Below are 19553 nucleotides of genomic sequence, written 5' to 3'. Positions count from 1 at the left end.
TTTGTAATTTTGCCACTATTATGAATTGTAATGTAAATATCCGTGCTTTCCAATGGTCTTAGGTGACATCTGTGGAAGGGTCATTCAACCTCCAAAAGGGGTCATGACTCACAGGTTGAGAATCACTGTCTTACAGGCTAGTATTATTAATATGTATGTCTTACTGAGTTTCTTCTGCGCTTATATTTTTCATACATGATATGCCTAGATCTTCTAGACCTCAAGTAGGATTTTCAAAAGTTGTGTCTAAATGGCCAATTTTTTTTTTTTTTTTTTTTTGCCTCCAGAAAAAAAAAAAATTCCCGATTTTATTCTGAAAATCAGTGAGGTTATCAGGCTTACTTAAAAGGCTTCTCACTGCCTTGTAGCCATTTTTGATGGGAGACACATGCTCCCTGAAGTGAGGGGCCACTGGTGGAGTTAATTTGATTTACTCCTTGCGCATTTCCTGAAGCATATGGGGAAGACAGTCTGTACGAGTCTAGAGAGCTGTGTGATGTGGAAAACTTCTCGGGAGCCGAGCCTTGTTTGGTGTTCGCGGCTGGCTTCTCCAGGGTTGCCTGGCAGATCCGGATGTAATCCTCAGCTGCATGGAGGCAGAATTTAACCCTGGACATGTGGAAGCCAGAGACTGGGCTGAGACAAGCCGCTAATTGGCAAATGAATTCCCCACAGACCACCCTGCCACTTCCTAGTTGCTGGCAAGCGTCGCCATCTGTGCCCAGTGGCCCTGTCTTGATCATAGGCACAGTGGTGGGCATGGGATGGCCAGAGTTGCCTGGGGCTGCAAATCCCACAGAATTTCTGGAAATGGACAAAGCTCACTGGAGGACAGAGCATACAGAATCCAGAATGCAGGGCCTAAGGTGGCTATCTTTTAGATTCCAACATTACTTCCCTCCCTATTTTAGTGTTATCCTTGTGTGATAGTTCATTTTAAGTGTCTACTTGCTACAAACTACAGTCACCCAAGAAGCAAGTGTCAATTGAGGAAGCATCCAGATCCAGTTCGTCTGTGGGCAGGTCTGCAGGAAGTGGGAGGGTTGTCTTGATTGTTAATTGAAGTAGGAAGACGCTGCCCATAGTGAGCAGCACCATTCCTTAGGCAGGGTTAATGAACTATGTAAGACAGGAGAAGTTACAAGAAAGCAAACAGTCAGGGCTGGAGAGATCGCTCAGTGGTTAAGAGCACAGGCTGCTCTTCCAGAGGACCCGAGTTCACTTCCCAGCACCCACATGGCAGCTAACAACTGTCTATAACTCCAGTTTCAGGGGATCTGACACCCTCATACAGAGAGACATGCAGACAAAAACACCAATGTACATAAAAAATAAAAATAAATAAAATTTTAAAAAAAGAATAAAGAAAGAAAGCAAACAGTCACTGAGCAAGGGTGTGCATTTTTCTCTCTTTGTTCTTGACTATGCATGTGCTGTGAGTAATTCCTTTGAGTTCCTGCCTGGACAACCCCTCAGTGACCAACAGTGACCTGCTGATTTGCAAGCCAAATCAACCCTTTCCTCCCCTATGGTGCTTCTGATAGGGTTTCCAAATTAAGCAACAGAAATGAAACTAGGATACCAGCAATCCCTAACTCCAGAAGCTGTGACTCCGTTTCCCATTTTTATCATTTTGTCATCTCAAGGATGTTCTGTGCACAGAACCAATAGCAAGTGACCTCCAGGGTCAAGTTGGTTTTTTTTGTTTGTTTGTTTTTGTTTTTTTATACCAATGGTTTGCTTCTCTCAACTGCTAAGGTATGGGTGCACCCTACTTTGCTTAACTGTTCACCCACTGAGGAATGCCTGGGCTGTATCCAGCTTAGGGATATGATTACAAATAAATCTACTGCGAACACTGAGGTACAAGGGCTTTCACACGAACCTAAATTTCACTTCTCTGAGATAAACATTCAGAAGTACAACACCGGGTCCCGTGATGGTGGTTTCTTTAGCTCTTTAAGAAACTGTCAGTTTGCTTTCCAGTGACCAGACCTTCTTCTGTTGCTACATGCAAAGCACAAATGACTCAGTTGCTTTACATCCTGTCCTGTGTTTGATGTTGTCACAAGATTTTTTTTTGCTAGTTTGTTGGCCATCTTGATAGATGTATAGCAACATAGTTCGTGGGCTTTTAATTGACATTAGCCTAATGGCTGAAGATGCTGGGCATTGAGTACTGAAAATCCTAAGTACATTCTGGTGAAATGTCTCCTTGTGTCTTTTGCACAGCTTTTAACTTGACAGGTTTTTTTTGGGGGGGGGGTGTTGCTTTTGTTTTTGTTTGTTTGTTCATTTTTGGGTATTTTTTTCTTTTCTTTTTTTTTTTTTCTGCTCAGTTTTAGGGTCTTCCTATGCTTTGAATATTAGTCCTTTATAGGAAATGTGTTTTATGAATACCTTCTTCCTTTATGTGCCTTGTCTTTTCTTTCGCTTTCTCAAATAAAACATCTTAAAATTTGATGGAGCCACTTTACCAGTGCTTTCTCTTCTGGGTGCCACCTCCAGTGTGAAGGGTGAAGCTAAGAACTTTCTGACAGGTCAAAGTCACAAACGTTTTTCTCTTGTTTTTTAACTAAAAAATTTATAGCTTGATTTTCTTTTAAATATTAAGGAGATGTTGTATGCCTTTAATCTGAGAACTCAGGAGGCAGAGGAAGGTAAGTCTCTGAGTTAGAGGCCAGCCTGGGGTTGCAAGCTAGCCACGGCTACACAGTGAAACCCTCTCTCCAAACAAAACAAAACAAAACTAACTCAAGTCAAGACTGGGAAATGGCTCAGCAGTAAAGACATTTAGCACCAAGCCTGATGGCCTAAGTTCAGCCCCTGGAAGAAGAAGAGAACTGATTCCTACAAGTTGTTATCTAACATCCACATATACAACATGCACACAAAATAAATAAAAATGTAAAAATTATTAACTCAACTCATGGAGTCTCTTTTTCTCCTCCCATCAATTCCATAACTTCTCTTTTTCTTTCCCATGGATGTTCAGTGGCTCCAGCTCTATTTGGGACATAGGTGTGTAGGTCTATTCTCTTCTAGCCCATTGGCTCAAGCTTGCATACCTCTTCCAATGACCCACAGAGTTCATTATTATAGTTATGGGCTGTCTTGGAGGGGCATCAATTAATTCCCACTTATCGTCAAACATGGGCATGCACTTGGAATCCTAGCTACTGGGAGGCTGTATAGGAAGATCTCTTGAGCCCAGGAGTTTGAGGGCAGCCTGTGCAAATTACCAAGATCCCAAAAGATGGCTCAGTGGGCAAAGGCACCTGCCACCAAGCCTGATGACCTGAGTTTGATCCTGGATATTCACACATCGAAAGGAGAGAAATGACACCCACAAGTTGTCCTCTGACCTCCACAGTATGAGATATATGTATAGTGTAGTAGTTCATGAAATTTTAATTGACGTTAGCCTAATGACTGTGATGCTGGGTACTGAGTACTGAAAATCCTAAGCACATTCTGCTGAAATGTCTCCTTGTGTCTTTTGTACATATTTTAACTTGACTGGTTTCTTTCGAGAGGTTGTATGTTGTTTGGTAATTTTATAACTTCATAGTAAGTTTTACTAAAATATGTTAAAATGAAGGCCAGTCCTGAGCAGACAAAGCCAATTAGATCCATAATGACCCCAACCTTGCTTGAATTGCAGACACAGGAAAACTAACACAGGCTGCTTCTTCATGTCTATGTTAAAGAGAAACAGAAGCTAAGGCCAACCAATCAGAAACTTACAGAGCAGAGACATCCCAATGGGACAAACCAAGCAACCATCTGGTCAACCCTATTCTCTACTTTTCTTCCTTACTCATGCCTGAGAGTCTCTATCTGCTCCTATAGTGGAGCTACCACACTGGTTTTGAGTTGCCCAATTCACTAATCAGACTCTTTAAGTTTTGTTGTGTCTCAGTTTACCTTTCTGGAAGTGTTGAAGTCTAGTGGGATGAAAAGTTCCTCTTCAAAACAGTCTTCTTGGCCACTCCTGTCCCAGCTGCGCTCAGCCACATTTGCACCCCAACCTCGCACCTCAACTTGGTCAAAATGCCCAAGCCTACAGAGACTGAGCAATGCATCAAGTCCCTAACTGCTGTTTTCCACAAGCACAGTGGGAAGGACAGGAACAGCTGTCAACTCTCCAAAACTGAGTGCCCTGCCTTCCTGAACACAGAGCCGGCTGCCTTCGCGAAGAACCAGAAAGACCCTGGAGTCCCTTGATCACATGATGAAATAGCTGGACCTCAACAGTGATAGGCAGCTAAATTTCCAAGAGTTTCTCAACCTGATTGGCAGCTTAGCTGCAGCATACCATGAATCCTTCCTCCAGTATCTAACTGTATCTAACCCTCTCGTTTGCCTTCCAGCCACCAAATCGTCATCTCCTTCACTATCCACACCTGCTCTGAGCCCACCACACCTGCCACATGCAGCCCACACCTGCTAGCAGAAACAAAATAATGCCCTTTTTAAAAAACATAACACACACACACACATACACATACAGAGTTTTCTTCTTGTCCTCTTAGTGTGATTATTAATCATCAAGACTCCTCATGAAAAGTCTTCACTTACCAGGAAAGTGGGTCAGAGGGGAGGACATCCTACTGGGACTCTAGGTGAGAGAAGGATGGGAGAACGGGGAAATAGAAGGATCCAGAGGGTCCTAGAAACCTACAAAAAGAACATTATGACAGGCGGATCTGGGCCCAGGGTTCCTGCTCAAACTATGGCACCAGCCAAGGACAATATGTGCAGTAAACTTCGAACCCCTACCCAGATCTAGCCAATGGACAGGACAGTCTCCACAGTTGAGTGGAGAGTGGGGACTGACTTTCACACGAACTCTGGTGCCCCATATTTGACCATGTCCCCTGGAGGGGGAGACCTGGTGGCACTCAGAGGAAGGATAGCAGGCTACCAAGAAGAGACTTGATACCCTATGAGCAGATACAGGGGGAGGAGGTCCCCCTCAGTCACAGTCATAGGGGAGGGGAGTAAGGGGGAAATGGGAGGGAGAGAGGAATGGGAGGATACAAGGGATGGGAAAACAATTTAGATGTAATATGAATAAATTAATAAATATATATATATGTATATATAAAGACTCCTCATGAAGACAAGCATGGTGGCACACACATTTAATTCCAACACTTGAGAGGCAGAGGCATGTGGATTTTTTATGAGTTTGATGCCAGCCTGGTCTACAAAGCAAGTCCAGAACAGCCAGAGCTTTTTACACAATGAAACACTGTCTTGGGAGGGGGGGCGGATAGCTCCTGGTGAGATGGTGAGTGTGTGTGTTGTAATGTCCCAATAGATATCTGCACTATTTTGAATTTCTCAAGGTTGGCTGCATCTCCTCTTGAGGGTTTACTTTTTGTGGTTTTCTCAGTGTCTTTCAGACTTCTTTTAGGACCGACCTTAAGTATTTTGAGAGTTTTAATTGTGTTGGAAAGACTTTTTTTCCTTTTTGCATATATTCTCAAATTGGTCACTGGCTTATAAGAACAAAGCCTTTTCACACAATGTCCCTGTGGTTACTCATGGGTCCCCTCTGTCACAGTGATATTTAAAGACACTTAAGCTAAGAGAGAAGGAAGCCTGGTCCAAACACAGGTCCTGGACCCAAAGGCCCACTGCATCGCACATCCCCTCCACCCCAAGCAAGGTTCTGGAACGTGTATGGTTGACAGATGGTAGAGCTGCAGAAACCTTCCTTTGAGTTCCTGAGTGGGGACCAGAAGAGCCGTGTGGTCACCTCTGTTCCTATGCTATCAGCTGTGTCTCTCAGGCTGGCCTGCAGTGTCCCTACAGTCATTGACCTGCCTCTGGGATCACAGCATACTATACATGGACCCAACGGTCCAGCCTAGTAAATGCTGAAATGAGGTCATTAAAAGGCTAAGGGACTATTTTGCAACAGAGTTGCTCAAGAGAGCAGGACACAGAGGGCAAGGTGAGAGGTGAGTGGTGAGGAGCTGGAGGTAGGGATAGAGCCAGATAGGCAGCAAACAGGCTCAGGAAGAAAGGAGGCCAGCATGGAGGTACCAGGGTAAGTGATGGTGCACTTACACATGGAGGCAGGCCAGGTAGCAGGAGTTGAGTGGGCTGACTAGTGCTGGGTGTGAGAGAGAAGGCAGAGAAGTGTAGATGCACAGCAGGGACCAGAGATGGCCGGGGGAGTGCCACCGTGGGCCTGATCCCTGCCTTCTCTGTTTATTTTCTTGTTTATCCCTGTCAGGATTCATATTTACCATTCTAGCTCTGCTGTGTCAGGAGACCACAGGATGCATGGCCTCAGCTGATGCTGGCACCGGCATCCTGGAGGAGTGTCCTTGGTGAGGGTCCCAAGGTGGGAACGAAGAGAAGAAGAACACACAGTCTGGTGTGATTTGAGAGGTTGGGACCAGAGTTGGATTTAGTATCTTAGCGTTGTGACCATCCGCAGACAGTTTCTCGGTTTGTAGAATGCTTATTTCTGCAGGTCTGGGTTGGCCTAGTGGATGGTTTTGTGTGGTGTGCGAAAATAATTTTCACTAGTGATTGAACACCTGCTGGAAGTTGTGTTTCTCTCATTTTGTCTCCGTTCTGATTACATAAGAAAGTCTCTGGCTCTTGTGCTTCTAGGGCAAGCAACAAACCACCCCCAGTTAAAAAGGAATGAGGGATCACAAAATGGCTCAGGGGGTAAAAGCTATTGCTGCCAAGCTTAAGGGCATGAGTTCGAACCCCAGGACCTACATGATAAAGGAAGAGAACTGACTTCTGCAGGTTGTCCTCTGACCTCCACATACGGGCCCACACATGAACATAAAATAAATCAAAAAGTAGTTTTTTTAAATGAATAAAATGTCTGAGCTCACAAAACCAATTTAAGGGAAACATTTTCAGAGAAGTTTAGAAGAAATCTGGGTGCTCTCCAGATCTGCTTGGACTTGGCCTTAAGGCATATTCCCTCAGGAGTACAAAAGGGCCGCCTGAGCACCGAGACTCATATATATCCACACATGACCTTAGCTAAAGACGTCGAGAGTAACTTACATAAAGGTCTGTTTGAAAATGCTTCGTCTGGGGTGGTGCATTCTCGTGAAGAGAGTGATCCAGTCATCTCAGCATTGTGCAACCACTGCCATCATCTGTTCCCAACACCTCTGAGTGATGATAAATAGCGCATCACGTTAGTCGTGCTGCACAGCGATAATCAGGCACGCTGTTGTGTAACCACCTCTCAGACCTTTCATCTTGCAAAACTGAAACTGCCCACGGAGCAGCCAGCCACGTTCTGTTTGCTCTTTCTATTAATTTGGCCACCAGAAACTCCTCATATCGAATGAAATCATGTCCTGCCTGTCTTATTGTGACTTCTCTTAGTGTCCTAAAACTCTCTCCATACGTACTGCAACATATGACAGGAGTCCCCTCTTTTTCAGCACTGAGAAACATTCTAGTGTGGGTAGCTATTCCTTTTTTGTTTGTTTGTTTTTTATCGGCTAGTTCCTTGGTGGATGCATAGAGGGTTTCTGGGGTTTATTTAGCTTCTAAATGCAGAAGTGAAACCTTAGAAGCTTTCAGGAGCCTTAGACCTCAGCAGGCACAGCTGGGTCAAACACACACACCTGGCCAAAGAGTCGGCAGCATTTTTAGCCTCTGAAGACAGAGGCAGGCTCTTCCGTTGGGAAGAAGGTGTTAGTGAGTGTTGAGCTTATGGCTAACACCCCTCAGAGCAGCCCAGCCTCCAGTCACAGCCTCCCTGGGTATAGCGCGACTGCCCTCCGGACTCACAGACACTTTGCCTCAGCTTCCTAAGTGTTGAGATTACCGTGTGAGCCAGATAGCAGCACACAGTCTTGTGTTCAGTGTTGCGGCTGCTTATGAGACATGATAGCGAATATGGTGTTTCCTCTAGGAGGTCAAGGCCAGCCTGGGCTATGCCGAGACCTGTTGCTAAAGTTTCTTCCCAGAGGGAGACATAAACAATGTCTAACCTTAGTTCCCAATGAGAAGCCCAGGAGGTATTCCATTGGTTCTGGGGAACCCATTATTAGGTTTTGTGATAGAGCATAGGTCAGGGGTTACCAACAGCACTGTGTGTGCTCCTTCAACCAGCAGGGAGCACACAGAAATCCTTTACCTAGCAAAGATAAGGGCTTTCTCATACCACTGAGATAGAGCCCCATCCTCTAGTCTCCCCCAGCCTATACACTAAAGTATTTCCAGGAGATCACACGCAAGGCAGAGCTGTATACAACAGGAGGTAAGGAGTGGCTGGACAGGAAGGTGAGGGTCTTATGACCCTTCCCACCCTCCATGAGGGAGTATAAACCATCGACAAACCCAGCTGGAATGATCCTTTTGTAGGAAGTCACAGCTGAACTCCCCAAAATGACTGCTGCTTCGCCTAAAGGACAGTCACTCACAACAGGCCGTCTCAAAAAGTAATTTACTCTAAAACATGCCGATCTGGAGACTGGAGTGATGGCTCAGTCCATAAAGTGTGTTCATGGCATAAGGACCTGAGTTTGGATTCCCCAGGGGCTGTGTGAAACAGCTGGGAGTAACGACAGGGAAGCCTGTAATCCCAGGGCTGAGGAGAGTGCCCATAGCTCACGGGCTGGCCCATCTACCCCCTCACCGAGCTCCACATTCGGTGAGAGACCCGATCTCAAATTATATAAAGGTGGAGAGCATATGTCCACACAGATAGATACAGAGAACGTGGCACTGAAGTGGAGCCCAGTGGCAAAGTACATGCTCAGCACACACAAGGCCCCGAGTTTCATCCCCAGCCCGGCACCAATTATAAATGATAGTGACAGTAATAGCGATAAGAAGAGGAGGAGGAGGAGGAGGCCGAGGAGGAGGAGGAGGAGGAGGAGGAGGAGGAGGAGGAAGTAATCATCAATTGAACTAGGTCTGGTGGTGTACACCTGTAATCTTAGCATCCAGGAAGTCTTGCAGCATGACTGTTGGGAGTTTAAAACCAACCTGAATTACATAGGAAGTTCCAGGCCAGCCTGAACTACAGATTGAGAACCGGCCTTTAAAACGTGGCTTATTGGGCCGGCAGGATGGCTAAGTAGGCAAAAGTGCTTATTGCCAGTCTGAGTACCTGGATTTAACCCACAGGGCACACATAGTAGATGGAGAGTCAGCTCCTACAGTTCTCTCTCTCTCTGTCTCTCTGTCTCTCTCTCTCTCTGTCTCTCTCTCTGTCTCTCTCTCTCTCTCTCTCTCTCACACACACACACACACACACACACACACACACACAATAAATGTTTTTAAAAGTTTTAAGTGGATTTAACAGGAAATTTTTTTGTTTTGTTTTGTTTTTCGTTTTTTTTCTTTTGGTTGGTTTTTGGTTTTTCCAGACAGGGTTTCTCTGTGTAGCCTTGGCTATCCTACACTCCCTTTGTAGACCAGGCTGGCCTCGAACTCACAGAGATTCCCCTGCCTTTACCTCCCTGAGTGCAGGGATAACAGGCATGAGTCACTGTGCCTGGCTGAGAGTTAGGTTGTTTTTTGTTTTGTTTTTAAGAAACTGCTTTGAAGAAAGGAATTAGTAAAAGCTACCCAGGAGGCATGCCATTCACAAGGCCGAGATCCTACAGGCAATGATCAAATGGCCTGCGCTTGGGTGCAGCATGGTGGAGTGGTGAAGCGTAAGTGAGAAAAACACACAAGAAGGTGCAAGCCAGTGCCCAGAACAATGGCTCTCTCAGCGACTCATGACAATTGCTGGCTTTCCCTTCAAGTAGAGGCAGCTAGGGCATGGTGACACTCCCAGGTCTGTGCAAATGTCATATGAACAGTCTTCTTAGCATAAGTATTTCCCATGCCATGTCTGGGCCATAACTGTTAAAAAACTAAAATTCACTTTGGATTGAATGGCCTACACACTTCAGGCTTCCTACTTGTATACTCTCTCTGCAATGAGACAGAGACTAGGAGAGAGCTTGGAGACGCCGGTGTGTCACAGGGCTGCTGGCTCTCCATCTAGGAGCTGGACACACATAAACAAGACATGTGGGGACCCCCAAGAGGCTGTGGACTCCTGCCTGAGAGCACCCCCAGCCCTGGCACCAACTCAGTCCCACTCCTTGCACAGCCTGGGTTCAGCCACCACGTCTCTGCTGTTTCACACTTCCCCATCTCCTTCCTGGCTGTGAAAGATTGGGACAACAGCAGCCAACAAGGGGAGATGTCACAGACAGACAGACAGACAGACAGACAAATGGCAACATGGGGATCAGCTCGCCAACATGGAAGGCTTACTTACCAGGGATCTGGACCAGAAAAAATATATGAAGTTTCTAAATTTAGGGCTGTACCTGTCCCTCCCTGCCTTCTTCCCTCTCCTGGCTGTACTGAGCCAGACCCAGGAACCACTCTATGCAGAGAAGGGTAGGAGCCTGAACTGTGTGCATGTGGCTAGCTGAGTCACAGTTAATAGCTTCTTGGTCCTCCTAAAGAGTCTCTGCACTCTCACAACACACACACACACACACACACACACACACACACACACACACACACACATCCATGTCACACTCACAACACATTCAGAGAGGGAAAGAATCAGTCAGATGCTGGAAAGTATGACAGACTCTTTCCATGTGCCAGCTCCTGTGAGGCAAAGGGACGAGATCTTCAAGCCAAGGAGTGACCAAGCAATGACCCATCTCTCTGGGACTTGCCCTCCCTGACATCCTGGGGATGGCCCTACCTGCCCCTTTACTGGGGAGAGTGACATTTAATTGGGATGTGCCATATCATGGCAGGAGACAACTTATCTCCAGGGAACAAAGGGCCTTAGCAGTCCATGGATGTTCACTTCTGCAAAATGGCGGCTGTGATTCACACCAAGGCAAGGAGAACAAGACTCATGGGCTTAGGGTGTCTCCTGGCCATCCCATGGTGTGGCTCAGCCTGTTACTCACATCAGAGCAGGGTGACACAGACACTGTCTAGTGCTTATTCATGCTGTGTCCCACGAATCTGGTGTAAGTGTGTCCTTCCCACTGAAACCCCTCAAGGGCACAAAACAGATCCTCCTTGGTGGTGCTGTGTAGATACATCTAGACACAGATGGAAAGGCTCGAACAGCTCAGCCCAGAGTGACTATTGGGCTCACTGCCCACCCCACTGGGCACATAGAGCTCTGGAGCAGGGGAGGGCGGTCCTTCATTTTAGGGTAATGTCTAGCAGTGGGGAGGAGGTTGTCTGTGGTTTCTCCTCTTCTTCCTGCTTCACCCCCAAGGGCTCTCACAAGAGCCTGTCCATGCAGGTCACAGGGGAACCAGGTCTCCCACTCAGCTATCTTCTCTGATAGCCACTGGCCCCTTAGCAGCAAGTTCCTCTGGCGTTGTAGGTGTTTTCAATTGTCTTTGTTCCCAGGGTACCAAAACGGCAAGGCACCTGCCTGTGGGTCCACAAAATGATAGCTTTCCAGGATAAATTCCCTACTCCCGTGGCCAGGCCCAACACCTACCTCTTGACCAACTGTTCTTCTTTTCTCCTGCGGCCAACTCCCATCTATTCTGCAGCATTGCCAGGAACACGCACGCAGACCATGTGGCAGAAATAAAACAGCCACCCCAAAACACAGGCTGGAAGATAGTTTGGTTGGTGAAGTGCTTGCCATACAAGTAAAAGGGCCGGAGTTCATTCCCTAGAACCCTAGAAGGTCTGGGCATGGCTGCCTGTACTTCTAATGCTAGCACTGGCCAGGCATGGTGGCTCACTCCTTTAATCCCAGGACTCAGGAGGCAGAGGTGGGTGGATCACTGTGAGTTCAAGGCCACCTTGTCTACAAAGAGAGTCCAAGGCAGCCAAGGCCACACAGAGAAACCCTGTCTCAGAAAAACAAACAAACAAACAAACAAACAAACAAACTAATGCTAACACTGGTGAGATGGAGACAGGCAGATCCCTGGGCAGTCCCTGGCTGTGCAGCATGGCAAAATCAGCGAGTTCCAGGCCAATGACTCTCCATCCCTATCTCTGAAAACAAGGTGGGTGGCATTCTAAGGAACGATGGCCAAGGTTGCCCTCTATATATGTGTGTATGTGCACACACAGCCATAGGAATGGTCCACAGTGAGCCCACCAGTATGCCATGCTTACCTTAATACTTACAAGTTGGGGGCAAGTGCTCTGAGCTCTGCCGTTAAGAGCTCTTCTACTGCCTCCCCTCCCTGAATATCACTGGTAATTCCCATGTATGGTTCATGGAGAAGACCTACTGAGCTTCCTTTTAAGAAACTGCACTCAGAGGATGGATAGCAGGCTACCAAGAAGAGACTTGATACCCTATGAGCATATACAGGGGGAGGAGGGCCCCCTTAGTCACAGTCATAGAGGAGGGGAGTAAGGGAAAAATGGGAGGGAGGGAGGAATGGGAGGATACAAGGGATGGGATAACAATTGAGATGTAATATGAATAAATTAATAAAATATACCAAAAAAAAAAAGAAAGAAAAGAAACTGCTTCTCTCCAACAGTTTCTCCTTCTCACAATAAGGAGCCTCACGTTTGAATATGGAAGTACACTATGTGAGGAGAGACAGGAGGTTAGCTGTCGGAGGCTCACATAGAGGTGAGCCACCCTCCTCCTAACTTCTGGGCTTCCTTCCTTCCTTTCTGTTTGCTTGTTTGTTGGCTGGTTGGTTGTTTTTTCTGAGACAAGATTTCATTATATAGCCTCTGGCTATCTCAGAACTCACTCTGTAGCTCAGGCTATCTCAGAACTCACTTTGTAGCCCAGGCAGGCCTTGAACTCACATAGACCCACCTGCCTCCGCCTCCTGAGTGCTGGGATTAAATGCTCATCTACTGTTGGCTTCCAAGTTTCCTTTCTAACCAGAAGTCCAAGAGCTATCCCCCTTCAGGCCACCCTACATGCTGCAGGTACATGCTCATGGGAGATTATACCTTACTTCTATAGGACATATCCCTGTCTCTATAGCATGGGAGGAGCTGGTTCTGAGGACTGCAATAGTGATGACGCATCAACCTTTGCCCATTAGGACAGTTCTGCGATGTGACACCCTTCTTGTGATGAGAGTGAAGCAGAGGTTCGGGGAGAAAGGTGCATTTGGGTAGCAGGGTCCTAGTCTCTGAAATGAGACTGACCCAGAGACTGGATGACCCTCCAGCAGTCCTGCCCCGGCTCTGATGGGATGCTTTTATGACAATAGTTAACTTTTTTATAGATATTTCTCCTGCAGCAAGTTAAATCCCATCTGCTAGGGCAGACATCCAGGGACAGAACGGGTAAATGGAACTGCCAAGCCCCAGGATCTGGCGGGCAGGCCTTCCTGCCGTAAAGCTGTGTCTAATAGGAAATCCAGGCTGGCATGCAGGGCGTGGACGGCTGGCTGCTCCCTTTATGGGCTCAGACCTAGGCAGACTCAGCATTTCCTTCTGTATCCCTGAGTCCCAAGTCAGGTCAAACCTTCTAGAAATGGTGGTGGAAAGAGTAGAGCCTGCTGTCAGAGCAGATCTCAGGCTGTGACTTGTAGCTACAGAGAACTGAGAGGGAAGAGGGTCAAACACTGCCCAAAGAGGCGATAGTGACCTGGTTTAAAAAAAAAAAAAAAAAAAAAACTGTAAGAAACAGAAGGTGGCATATCATTTTGGGAGGCAGAGGCAGGCATATCTCTGAGTTCCAGGCCAGCCTGGTCTACAGAGCAAGTTCCAGACACCCAGGTTTATACAGAGAAGCCTTGTCTTGAAAGATATAAATTTTAAAAAAACCACAACAAAACCAGAAGGGGATGGACCTTAAAATTTGGACACACATTTCATGGGACCAGCATAGAAGGGACTCTGGTCCCTTGGGTATCAACATAACCACCCTTGGTGGAGAGAGCTTGGCCTGAGAACTTAACCTGATGAGATAGCCAAAGGCATTTGATCAGACTCTGACTTCCCCAAGCTGTAACTCTCTGGCCTTCCCAAATAAAGGAGAAACCTTCTCTGCTGAAGCTCCTTGGAAAGGATAGAAGGCAGCAGACAGTGGGAGAGTTGGCAATCCAGCTACCATCACTCAGTCTAGCCTTGATTGCATGTTCCAAGGCCCCCTCACCGTCTCACTCCTCCTGAGACACCCACAAAAAAAAAAAAAAAAAGAGAACGTCCACTTCCCCTGTCCTCCCCTTGGGGCCTGGTTCTGGTCTTGGGACACACCTTCTTTCTAGAGAAATCTGGGTCAGGCTAACCCACCCTGAACATGTGCAGAAGGCTCAGGCTGAAAGGTCAAGGTAAACACAACCTGGCCTGGTAGTGTCTAGCTTTTCCTGGGGGGAAATGTCAATGGACACATAAACATAATCATAAGCCTGTTTTAAAATCACCACATGAGACAAAGGGTTGCTGTCCAAATTTATGGCAGGGTCCAAGGTGATGCAACACAGTCTGGGGCTGGTGAGAATGCTAAACCGCAACTTGGTGCTGTAAGATCAAGGTCTTCCCCCTTCCTACCATTTGGCTGACCAAAGATGGTCTGGTCCTCAAGAGCACCAGATAAAACCTACAGATATGTATAAAACACACCTATAAAAATGTTGATTCTATAAACACGTGAGGGACAAACTTGCAGAATGATGAAGATAAGGCTGAACTCATTCACTCTGACTTCAGCCTGCGCCACCCAGACCCGCACCCAAGATAGCCAGTGTGTAGCCAGGCACGGGGCCTTGTGCCTGCACGTCTTCCAAGGCCCTACCTTGGGGCCAGAGAAGGCTTGGCATGTGCTCAGAGCCCTGAGGAACTTGCTGCCTAAGTCCTCCTGTCCTGGGTCAGAGACATAGCCTTCCCATACGCATGAGAAGTTCCATTCTTCCTCCTAACATGAACAGACTTTGCAGCTTGAAGGAAATATAGCTTGGAGTAGGGCTAAGTGGGCAGGGGAGGGTCACTCTTGGACAGGATGAAAATCTACCCAGCGAACACAGGCCTGGGGCTGCAGAAGTGGAAAGTGGGTTTCATCTTGGGCAGAATATGTTGGAGGGGATATGGACTGATGGTTCCAGGAGCCACGGGAGCAGGTGTGACCAGTGGATTCCCACCTGTGCCTATCTGCTATCTACTCTCAAGTGTTTGTGTCTCCAACTTCTCCCTAGGCTCAGTGATGGCCACAGAATCTCAGCCTGACAGTTTTAGCTGCTGAGAAGAGTCAAAGGAAATACCAAATGATCCTATCATACCATTGCCTGATAATGAACATGAACATGGCTCTATTTGTTTCTGCTTCTCAAATTTCATGTGTCTCTCAGGTACAGTGCTCACCTCCAGCACTCTAGCTGCAAGGGGGTCTGAAAACATCCTCTATCCTCTCTCTCTCTCTCTCTCTCTCTCTCTCTCTCTCTCTCTCTCTCTCTCTCTCTCTTTCTCCTTTCTCTCTCATAAAGAGCAAGGCATAGTGGAAGGCAGTTAAGAGTCAGTCACATACACATGTGACTTTTTTGTTTGTTTGTTTTGTTTGTTTCTTTGTTGGGACAGGGTTTCTCTGTGTAGCCTTGGCTGTCCTGGATTCACTTTGTAGACCAGGCTGGCCTTGAACTCACAGCCATTCGCCTGCCTCTGCCTCCAAGTGCTGAGATTAAAGGCGTGCACCACCACACCCAGCCTCACACGTGATATTTTAAATCTATATTTTACAGATGGCCAGCAACACAGGGATTCACTAAGAAGTGTCACTTGAGGCAGAGTTACCTGGCCTCTCAGAAACTGATACCTCCATTAAACTGGTAAAGCACTGGAAGGTGTTTAAAAACCAGCTGTGTATAGTTCCAACAATGCATTATTTTTTCCTTTACTTCTATGTCAGAACAATCAAAATATTAAAAACGAAGACATGGTTTGCTGTTTGTCAACTTTTCCATAGTGTAAATATTCTCATGACTGTAGCTAATATCAGGCTGCTAACATAGTGTCAATGAACCCAGAAATGGGCAGAGACCAGTGTGTAATGTTCTTTGTTATTGTTGTTTTGTTTTTGTTTTTTGTTTTTCTAGATAGGGTTTCTCTGTGTAGCCTTGGCTGTCCTGGACTCACTTTGTAGACCAGGCTGGCCTCGAACTCACAGAGATCTGCCAGCCTCTACCTCCTCGAGTCCTGGGATTACAGATGTGTGCCCAGCTTATTTTTTCACTTTTTATCCCTACTGTGCATCCTCTTCCACTGAGGCCAGACAAGGGGAAAGTGATGCAAAAGCACGTAATAGAGTCCATGTCAGAGACAGCTCCTGGTCTAGTTGCTAGGGCACCCACATGAAGAACAAGCTGCCCTTTGGTTGGTGCTTCAGTCTCTGTGAGCCCCCACAGGCCTAGGTTAGTTGATACTGTTGGTCTTCTTGTGGCATTCTTGTCCCCTCCACATCCTTCTATCTTTCCCCGACTCTTCCACAAGACTCCCTGAACTCTGCCTAATCTTTGGCTGTAGGCTTCAGCATCTGTTTTGATCCACTGCTGAGTGGAGCCTCTCAGAGGACAGTTCTGTGAGGCTACTGTCTGCAAACATACCAGAGAATCATTAATAGTGTCAGGGGTTGGCTCTCCCTGTGGGGTGGGTCTCAGGTTGGGTCAGTCATTGGTTGGCCATTCCCTCAGCCATTGCTCCATCGTTATCCTTACAGATCTTCTAGGCAGGGTTTTGTGGGTGGGATGGTATCCCCCTCCCTCCACTGGAAGCCCTTCCTGACTAGGAGGTGGTCACTTCAGTCTTCATGCCCCCCGCTGCCCATAGTCACTCCCATATCCTCTTAGAAGGCTACCCTGTCTCAGGTCTCCAGCTTATCCCAGAGATGCCCTTCCTCAGTTTCCCTTTTCTCTACCAGCCCTCTCATTTCCCAATCCCGCTCTCCCTACATTTGATCCCCACCCTCGCTCCCCTCCCTCCCCACACCCTCTTCCACCCAGTTCCCTCTCTTCATCCATTTCTGATGACTCTTCTATTTCCCTTTTGAGGGAGATTTAAGCATCCTCCCTTGGACCCTCCTTGTTACTTAGCTTGTTTGGGTCTGTGGATTGTCGCATGGTTATCCTGTACTATATGGTTGGTATCCACTTAGAAGCAATTACATACTATGTGGTGTCTTTCTGGATCTGGGTTACCTCACTCCAGATATTGCATAATTTCCTTGTTTTTAACAGCTGTGTAAATGTACCACAGTTTCTTTATCCATTCTTCAGTTGAGAGACATCTTCAGTTGTTTTCCGTTTCTGGCTATTACGAATAAAGCTGCTACGAACATAGTTGAACAAGTGTCCTTGTTGTATGGTGGAGCGTCTTTTGGGTATATGCCTAGGAGTGGCATAGCTGGGTCTTAAGGTGCAACCTACTTACAGTGGTAGAGAATTTGCCTAGCATGCACAAGGCTTGGGTTCGATCCCCTCATCATAGAGGAAAAGGTCTCTATCTACACACAGTGCGTACAAATAACTCTAAGAGAGTAAGTAGTAAAATGCTTATAGAGTAGTGAGTTTGCAGTCCTTTTTACCTTTGCTTTTAATGTAATTTCTTTAATCACTGGTTAAGTTGTTAATGATATGTTTATCTACTGACTCACACAATCCCTGAGAATTCAGGACTTTCCTCTCACCAGTGTATAGACATCAACTCCAGCCCACGACCAGTTTAGACCCAAGACTCCAGTGACACTACAGCCCATGCTATTCGCGTCAGCTCAACACTGACTAAGCAAAAAGACTGTAGGTAATGGAGTTGAGATTTGACGCTATTAATAGTTTGGCCACAAAGCCAAGTACTTAATCACTATAGTTTAGATAATTGTCTCTGATATTTTCCCTTGGCCTGTTTACCATTGGTGGGCCCGTGTGTGTGTGTGTGTGTGTGTGTGTGTGTGTGTGTGTGTGTGTGTAAGATAGGCAAGGAAAAGAACTCAGAATGCCTTGCAGGCCACCTGAGAGCCTCTAAACCTCTGGCACAGCCAACCTTTGTTCTCTTACTACAGAGAGCAGACCTATCCAGGGTCACGTAGAAAGTCCAGGGCTGTGTGCAGCCTAGAACCCAGATCCCCACAATCATCCACAGGCAAGGCATGTCCACAATGCAGGTGATCTACACGTAGGGGAGCAACAGGAGTCTTTATTGTAGACAGGGAAGAACTGTCCTGCAAGCTGGGGATGTACTTCAGTGGTGAGAGCACTAAGCCCAGCACGCAAAAAGCCAGGATTCAATCTGCACCTTTGCATGCCATGGGCAGGAGGAGGCACATTTGCAATCCCAGCACTGGGGAGGTAGAAGTAGGGGATCAGAAGCTACTGCTGCTATGTGGCAGAGTTTAAAGCCAGCTTAGCCTATGTGAGACCTTGCCTCGAAAGAATTAAAGAAAATCAGATCGCTAGTTTTTACAAATAATATTTAAATGTACTAAAATTTGGCAAATGTTTGCATCTGTGTTCCTTAGTTGCTAGATGGCTGTTTAAGTGCTCATTAAGTCATATTTGATTCCTGGGGGTGTGAGGGAGGCCTTCATATCATATAGTGAAGACCTATTTCTATCAGCATAGAAAAAGCATTATTGGATCCAGGAGGTGGGTAAACCAGAACACAGTGCCTTGACGTCAGGAGTTAGGCCAATGGTTGTAAGTTTCCCAGCTCCTGGGAGTCCTGCCCACCCCAAGTCTGGCATCTTCCCCCCACCCCCAACCCTAGCTCAAACCTGCTTTCTTGCTTTCCCCCTCCCCTGTTGATTCTTCCCAGCTGCCTGCCTATCCAGAGGCCTGTCTGCAGCTGTCCTCCACAACCCAGGGGTGGAGAACAGCACTTGTGGGAACCTGCTGTGAGCTGACTAGGAGCCAGCACTCCTGCAGGCCGCCCCTCCCCCCCATGACAGTGGCCCTGATATGACTGGGGCTCAAGAAGAAGCCTGGCCACTTGCACCTGAAACATGAGCTCCCAAAGACAGCTTTGACAATAGGGACCCAACACTCAGGAAGAGGAATGGTGGGGTAAACCGGGCTGGCGGCATATGCCTTTAATCCCAGCACTAGGGAGGCAGAGGCCAGCCTGGTCTACAAAGTGAGTTCAGGACAGCCAAGGCTACACAGAGAAACCCTATCTCAAAAAACAAAAACAAAAACAAAAAAAGAAGAAGGAGGAGGAGGAGGAGGAGAAGGAGGAGAGTGCTGGCATAGATGGACAGATGGGCAAGGGGTGCCCGAAGTGGCTCTTAATGCCTTTTGGAAACCACTGGCCACAGGAGGGGCAGGCACTTCTTGACTGTCTTCTGGCACCTTTGATGCACCCCACATCCTTTCATGTCAGAGATTCCCCTGTGCCAAGCACACCATGTGCTGTTTGCTCTGGGGTTTTCCTTTTATTCATTTTTTTAATTCATCTCATTAAACTGATTTTGTGCAGGGCACCAGAGGCAAGCGGAAGAGCAATGCAGTATAGTTTATAGAGCACGGGCGGGGGTGGGAGGTGGAGCAGCTGAAGCCAGAGCTCTTTGCTTATCCACCCACATGCCAAGGCTGGGAGCCTTGTGCTCGAGAAACTCTTTGGATCTTTATAGG

Source organism: Acomys russatus, chromosome 1, assembly GCF_903995435.1.
Source record: "Acomys russatus chromosome 1, mAcoRus1.1, whole genome shotgun sequence".
NCBI lineage: Eukaryota > Metazoa > Chordata > Mammalia > Rodentia > Muridae > Acomys > Acomys russatus.
This window is presented reverse-complemented; position numbering follows the sequence as displayed.